At 31.9% G+C, this 8,611-nt stretch overlaps 1 non-coding gene across 1 annotated transcript; it reads left to right on the forward strand.

Annotated features, from left to right (window-relative positions):
• The first annotated feature begins 7,146 nt into the window (after positions 1-7,146).
• Positions 7,147-7,253, forward strand: LOC131762085 (U6 spliceosomal RNA). The gene has a single exon (XR_009337163.1). It is a non-coding gene; the product is annotated as a U6 spliceosomal RNA (small nuclear RNA).
• The last annotated feature ends 1,358 nt before the right edge of the window (positions 7,254-8,611 follow it).

The raw sequence follows: 8,611 nt of genomic DNA on the forward strand, positions 1-8,611 counted from the left end.
AAATTTAGCTAACTTTGCAAACATAGAATATTCAGGAAAACATAAATAACAATTTATATATTTAATTTGTGGGATTTTTTAGGACTATGTAAGTGTTTGACTACAATATGTTTGCTAGAGAGAGTGCTTAAAATAAAACACACATATGCACTTTACAACATTTAGGGAAACAATTAAATTGATTTTTAAAATACTTAAAAGAGCATTTGTTGTTTGGCAGCTGAAGTTCATAAAAAGAACATTTATTAATGTATTTCATAATATTTAGTGAAACTTAATTAGCTACATAGTCAAAGTTCTCTTAAGTACAAATAAACTTTACAAAACGTATAAATAATGAGATATTTAAAATGAGTTTTCAAAGTTAAAATAATATTAGCATTTGAATTCTTATTTATAAAATGTTATGTTGATTTTTAACTGAACGTTTCAAAAGGACAAGTGCCATTCACATCCCTTCAATTAATAAACTGAAGGTGCAAATCATTATGGCCCCTAACAAAAAAATCTTTGAAGAATGAATAACTGTTCTTTTTAAATTTGAACACATATATTTTTTTTCTACCAGCGTAATGTATTTGCGGAGTGTGTCACACTTCTACTCTTTTTTTCTTTGAGAGATATTACATGAAACAAATGATCTCTCGGCCTAAATGAGAATAGAATGCCAACAAATCTACTGATGTAAATTAAAATTAACTCATACATCATCATAAGACGTTTTGCAAAAAAAACGTTTTTTTTTTTATTGGGAAGAGAAGGTCCCTTCTCTTCCCAATAAAAAACATTGGGAAAAATGATCCCTTAAAATAGCCCTTAAAAATTGTAGATTCCCTGACTTAAAAATTATTTGTTGTTTAACAGAGCTTGTCAGTGTATGATTAGAAGAGAGGATATGTGAAAAAAATAAAATATGTGAAGGACTTTTTTAGAGGGCAAACAGGTCATTTGATTAAAGGGATATAATTTATGCAGTGCAAATCACAGCATGAGGAAAGATACTCGTGTTTAATTAGAAGAATTAAGCTAATTATATTTTTTATATTTAAATAACCTTAATAATAAATTTCTTGTATGCCTACATGTATATTAAAATATATTTAAATAAAATTAAAATGTGCTCAATGACTGTTTTTTCCCAGCTTTATGAGATATAATTAACATATAACATTAAATAAGTTTAAGTTATACAATGTGATCATACACACACACACACACACACACACACACACACACACACACCACATCAAAGTGATTACCACAATAAGATTAGTTAACACATCCATCACCTAACATGGTTACCTTTTTCTCTGTGTGGTGAGAACTTTTAGTATCTACTGTCAGTAACTTTCAAGTATAAAATACAGTATTGTTAAGTTACCATGCTGTACATTAGATCCTCAGAACTCAATCAGCTTATAACTGAATGTATATATCATTTGCCCAGTAATACCCATTTCCCTCATCCTGCTCCTGGCAACCACTAATCTGAGTTCTGTTTCTATAATTTGTTTTTTTTTAGATTCCACATATAAGTGATATCGTACAGTATTATTTCTTTCTGACTAACACTGAATATTAAATCCAAATATTAATTTTTCCATTTCCTGCTTAGAAAAAAAATACTTTCACTGGAATTTTAACACTGGTTGTATCACCAAAAGTCCTGCTGAAATATTTGGTAGAGATAAGTGGGATACTGGGAAGTTGAATAATTGAAATGTCTTAATTTGAGCTGCTACTAAATTTTTGGAAGTCTCTTCAGGTACCTAGAGCTTGGGAGATTTATCTCCTAGCTTTCTCTTATCAAAAGTTTTAATATCAGACCCTTTCTGGAAATAGAACTAGAATTACACCAAAACACAAAGACATTGTCTAATGATGAGCAGTCTATTTTGAGAGATACAAAGTTTTTTCCTCTCAAAAAATAGGGAGTTTTTGTTGACCATATTTGTTATTTTTTAATAAAAGGAGACATCCAGTATTTTGTATGTCAGTTTTTGTTTCAAACATAAGCGTTTTTTAAGGAACACTAGGTCATTACTTTTTCATTTTTATCAGAGTAAAGTTGATTTACAATGTTGTGTTGGTTTCTGCTGTACAAACAGCTGAATATAAGCGTTTTGGTCAACACATCCTCAACTTGTCTCTCCAAAGATTTTGAAATAAAAGGAGCTCAGTGTAAATTATAAAATTTAAATGTGGAATCTCAATATTCTTATCCTTTTTTTTGGACGTGTGCATTATGAAATATACAGGTAACTGATATTAAAATTAAGGCAATATCAGAGCGGAGACAGAGAAACATGAACTCTACACATTAGTTATATTTTTGATCTTCGGCTGTGCTTTTTTATCTAAAGAATCTAATACACATGTGTGCAAGTACATGCATACGTGCCCATACTTCCATTTCTTCCTTAAAAATCTGTGTAAACTTTGTAGAGTTTATGTATACGTATAAACAGTGTCACTCAGAAGACTTATAATATGTCACAAAAAATTTATTTCAATATAAATGACTAAATTATCATGAAAACTTTATATTTCCTCTATAAGGGTTTTATCAAGAATTGGAATGATAGGGCAGGTCAGAACCATGAAGGCAACAATTATTATCTTCTCTGAAGATAGCCTTTCCAAGCAATTTTAAACTCAATGCATTCCTACCTTGTCCATATGCCCCTTTTAAAAAAATTATTTCTTCTGAAATTACAATTATATTTGGATTTTGGACACTGGGTTAACATTTATGTCATTTTATTCATCTGTTTCTATTTGACACTCACTGATAAAACTCATTTGTAAGTAGAAGTGCTCAATTCCAAACTTCCAGGTAATTCTGTCTACTCACTAGACTTGAATACTCTTCAACTCAAGTGTGTGTTACATAGACTAGTCTCCAATCCCCACATTCTTATCTTCATCCTACTTAGCCTTAGTTGGCCTTGGTCATACCTATGGACTTGTACTGATAAATAGTGGTGTAATCTAGTGTAAGTGTACTAAATAACCATCAAATTTCCTTTTAAAAGTTGCAAATTGTCTTAGATAGATAAGTTATTTATACAAATACTATGTAATGAGCCCTTGTTTCATTCTATTTTATATCTCACAGTGTACATATAATTTATGAAGAATCTGTTAACATTGCAAGACCTAGTTTTGTAGAATTTGAATTTATATCTATGGATATCAATACTTCAAATAATCTAAGGTCAAAAGTACAGATTTATTATTACCCTATATAATGGCAATCCTTACCTCATTGAAAATCAAATTATAATCCAAAAATAAATTGATATCCAAAGAATAGTCTATTTTTGAAATAAACCTTCAATCCAAAATTGATATAGAAGATATTTTAGGCATGAGAGTATGGGATGGATTTGCATATATATATATATATATATATATATATATATGTATATGTATACAGATATATATGATTTGTTTAATAAAGAAGATAACAACAAATCTGGAATTAACTAACAAAACATTTAACATAAAATTGCAATTTAAAAAATAGAATTATCTAAGGAATGAATATACTATATATTTAACCTATTAAAGCTTTATTAATATTATATACATATATGTGCAATACATACATACACACATATTTGAGTACTATATTTCTGAAATTGGCTGGATATTATTCATTCCCACAGACCAAGGAAATGACACTAATTTAGCAATTTTATTTAGCTTTTGAGCACTATCTGTGAGGTATCACAAATCACTTATTTACTTACTTTCATTCACCAAATAGTGTTGTACTTTAAACTATAAATACTACAAGATGTGGAAACATAAATATTCACAGTTTAGTAGAAAGTGAGGCAAACAAATAAATTATATTGTCCATAAATATTATAAGTAAGTTTATACACAAACGAAGAAAGTGGTAGAAAAGAGGGAGTGATTGGCTTTACTTGTGGGATATCAAAGAAAACAATAGAGACTATATTCCAAGGAAATTATGAAATATGAGTGGGGAACAAGCCCAAGGGAAAGGGTATTCTAGGTCTACACAAACCATTGAGTCAGCCAGGTGTGTTCAAGAAATAACAAATTGTCTAATATACCAAAAGTAAATTGAGAAAAGAAGGAAGTTGGTAGCTGACAAGCCTTGACAGAAAAATAGATATCAGATCAAGTATAACCTCATTTAGTGTACACAGGAGAATACCATTTATTATACATGCAAATGAAATTCATTATATATTTTTAATAAGGAAACACAGATTATATTTGGGTTTTATTCTTATATTAGCAGCATATTAGAGGATAGATGTGGATAGTATGTGCAAATATAGCTACATGATTTTTCAGGAAATATGAAAAATAAACAAAATAAATGTCAGAAGGAAATGGAAGAACATGTGACAGTTATTGCAGATATTAATTTACAGGCTTCCACAAATATATAGAGACTAAGACAGGAAAAGAAAAATAATACTTTTTAACACCTTTGTTGAAAACCAGTTGACCCTTTGTGCATGGGCTTATTTCTGGGATCTTTATTCTATTCCATCAGTCTATATGCCTGTCTTTATGCCAATACTAATCTGTTTTAATTACTATAGCTGTGTAATATTTTGAAATCAGGAAGTGTGATGCCTCCAGATTTGTTCTTCTTTCTCAAGATTGCTTTGGCTGTTTTTGGTCTTTTGTGGTATCATAAAAATTTTAGGATTATTTTTTCTATTTCTGTAAAAAGTGTCATTGGGATATTGATAAAAATTGCATTGAATCTATAGATAGTTTTGGGTAGCACAGACATTTTAACAATATTAATTCTTCCAATTCATGAACATGAGATAGCTTTACTTTTTTGTGTCTTCCCTCATTTTTTCCATTAATGTTACGTAGTTTTCAGTGTATAACTCTTTACGCTCATTGATTAAGTTTATCTCTCAGTATTTTATTCTATTTGATGCCATTGTAAATGGGGAAAATATAAGCTCTTCAACAAATGATGTTGTGAAAACTGGATATTCACATGCAAAAGAATGAAATAAACCCTCATCATACACAATACACAAAGTCAACTCAAAATGGAATAAAGATTTAAACGTAAGATCTAAAACTCTTAGAAGAAAACATAGAGGACAAGCTTTATGACATTGGTCTACACAATGATTTTTTGTATGTCACCGCAAAAGCACAAGCAATAAAAGCAAAAGTAAACAAGTTGGACTACATCAAAATAAAAAGCTTATGTATAGCAAAGGAAACAAATAACAGAATGAAATATAGTCTACAGAAAGGGAGAAAATATTTGCAAATTATATATATATATATATATATATGCTAAAGAGTTAATATCCAAAATATATAAAGGACCTCTACAACTCAATAGCAAAAAAGAAACAAATATCCTGATTAAAAAACGGGTAAATTACTTGAATAGATATTTCTCCAAAGAAGACATGCAAATGGCCAAAAAGTATGTGAAAAGATGCTCAACATAACTAATCAGGGAAATGAAAATCAAAACAGCAAAGAGATATGAAAATTTTTTTAAGATAAGTGTTGGAAAGGATGTGGAGAAATTGGAACCGTTGTAAAATGTTGGTGGGAATGTACAATGGTGTGGCCACTACAGAAAAAGTAAGATAAAGTTTCCTCTAAAATTAAAAATAGATTACCATATTGTCCAGCAATCCCACTTCTAGGTATAATTCAAAATAATGTAAAGCTGATTTCTAAAGAATATCTGCATCCCCATGTTCATTACAGCATTATTCACTGTAGCCAAGATGTGGAAACAACTAAATATCCATCAATGGATGAACTGATAAAAAGAAAATGAGGTATACACATACAATGCAATTATTCAGTCATAAAAAATAGGGAAATCTGGCCATATGAAACAACATGGATGAACCTGAGGGACATTATGCTAAGTGAAACATGCCCATCACAGAAGGACAAATATTGCACGATTCCACTTATATAAGATGTTTACAACAGTCAAACGCCTAGAAACAGAGAGTAGAATGGTGGTTTCCAGGGGCTGAATGGAAGGGGAGTGGGAGGTGCTATTAAAAAGATATAGTTTCAGTTATACAAGATGAATAAGTTGTAGAGTCTACTGCACAACATTATTTCTATAGTTAACAACACTGTGTTGTGCAACTAAAATTTTGTTAAGAGAGTAGACCTCATGTCAAGTGTTCTTAATTTTTTAAAAAATCAAAACATCATTTTAGACACATGTATGTCTCTGCTCCCTCTGAACTCTAGTTAAATGAGGTAAAAGAAGCAATAATATATGTACATGTATACTGGCCAAGAGAACACAAAAGGTGTCAACAAAATCCTGAGGATGGGAAAGTGAAGGACAAATGTTAAAAAAATTCATTGGAGCAGAGAATCTGAATTATATGTAATGAAAGAGGAAAAGCCAAAATTTTGTTAAGAGGAACTCCAGAGACTCAGTAAATCTAGGTTACAGATGTCTGGGAAGGAAACCGTATAATGTGAGACTGAAAACAGGATGGTTTAACCCTATGTTGTTAGCTTATTAACACCTCTGCAGCCAAGGCAACCAGGTAATTGCCCCTTCAGCAGAAGACTTGAGAGTTAATGTCTGCAGAGAATGAACATCAAATAATTTGGACTTACAGAAGCAAGGCAGACTGAGAGTGGACATGAGGTTCTGAACTGAAACCAGCTGAGTTCAATGAAACCTGAGCATATTGACTGACCTGATGTCCATCTATTTTCCCAAATCATATCCCAAATCCTGACTAATTTGCTTAAAATCGCTAATAAGAATACTTAACTAAAACAGAAGATAACAGTAAAGTATAAATTTGTTTTTAGAAAAATATACAGTAAAACTCCTGTGTTTAAGTAGAAATGTTCTTAATAGTTGAACTATATTACACACACACACACAATAATTTGGGAGAAATGCTAAAAATACTAAAGCATATGAACCTAAATAAAGCTGAAATAACCATATTTGGAATGGGTTTGCTGGTTCTCAAAAATTAATGTTGGGGAAATCATAGTTGATTTCATCTTAAACATAAAACACCACTAAATAAACTTGAAGATGTTATGAGTGGTTAAAATGTCATGGCTACTGAGAACTGAAAGGAAGCAATAGTTATACTTCTAAAACAGCAATGAGTACTCACTTTGGCAGCACATATACTAAAACTGGAACAATACAGAGAAGATTAGCATGGCCCTTGCACAAGGATGACATGCAAATTCACGAAGCATTCCATATTTTTAAGTAGCAAGGGAAAAGAAAAAAATACCATACAAGGGAATCCCCAAAAAGGTTATCAGCTGATCTTTCAGCAGAAACTCTGCAGGCCAGAAGGGAGTGGCAGGATATATTCAAAGTGATGAAAGGGGAAAACCTACAACCAAGATTACTCTACCCAGCAAGGCTCTCATTCAGATTGGATGGAGAAATCAGAGCTTTACAGACAAGCAAAAACTAAGAGAATTCAGCACCACCAGACCTGCTTTACAACAAATTCTGAAAGAACTTCTCTGGGCAGGAAACACAAGAGAAGAAAAAGACCTATAAAGACAAACCCAAAAAGAATTAAAAAATGGTAATAGGAAAATATATATCAATAATTACCTTAAATGTAAATGGATTAAATGATCCAACCAAAAGACATAGACTGGCTGAATAGATACAAAAATAATACCTGTATATATATTGTCTACAAGAGACCCCCTCCAGACCCAGGAACACATACAGACTGAAAGTGAGGGGTTAGAAAAAGATATTCTATGAAATGGAAATCCAAAGAAAGTTGGAGTAGCAATACTCATTCAGACAAAATAGACTTTAAAATAAAGACTGTCACAAGACACAAGGATGGACACCATATATGATCAAGGGATCAATACAAGAAGAAGATATAGCAATTGTAAATATTTATGAACCCAACAGAGGATCACATCAATACATAAGGCAAATGTTAACAACCATAAAAGGGGAAACTGACAGTAAAACCAAAATAGTGGGGAAATTTAACACTCCACTTACACCAATGGATAGATCATCCAGACAGAAAATTAATAAGGAAACACAAGCCTTAAATGACACATGAGACCAGATAGACATAACTGATATTTATAGGACATTCCATCTGAAAGCTGCAGAATACACTTTCTTCTCAAGTGCACACAAAACATTCTCCAGGATAGATCACATCTTGGGTCACAAATCAGGCCTCAGTAAATTTAAGAATTTTGAAATTATATCAAGCATCTTTTCTGACAAACATATTATGAGATTAGAAATCATTAAAGGAAAAAAAAAACTGTAAAAAACACAAACACATGGAGGCTAAACTATACACTTCTAAATAACCAAGAGGGGCTTCCCTGGTGGCGCAGTGGTTGAGAATCCGCCTGCCGATGCAGGGGTCACGGGTTCGTGCCCTGGTCCAGGAAGATCCCACATGCCGCGGAGCAACTAAGCCCATGAGCCATGGCCGCTGGGCCTGCGCGTCCGGAGCCTGTGCTCCGCAACGGGAGAGGCCACAGCAGTGAGAGGCCTGCATACCACACACACACACAAAAATAAATAAATAAATAAATAAATAAATAACCAAGAGATCACTGA

This window comes from Kogia breviceps, chromosome 8 (genome assembly GCF_026419965.1).
Source record: "Kogia breviceps isolate mKogBre1 chromosome 8, mKogBre1 haplotype 1, whole genome shotgun sequence".
NCBI lineage: Eukaryota > Metazoa > Chordata > Mammalia > Artiodactyla > Physeteridae > Kogia > Kogia breviceps.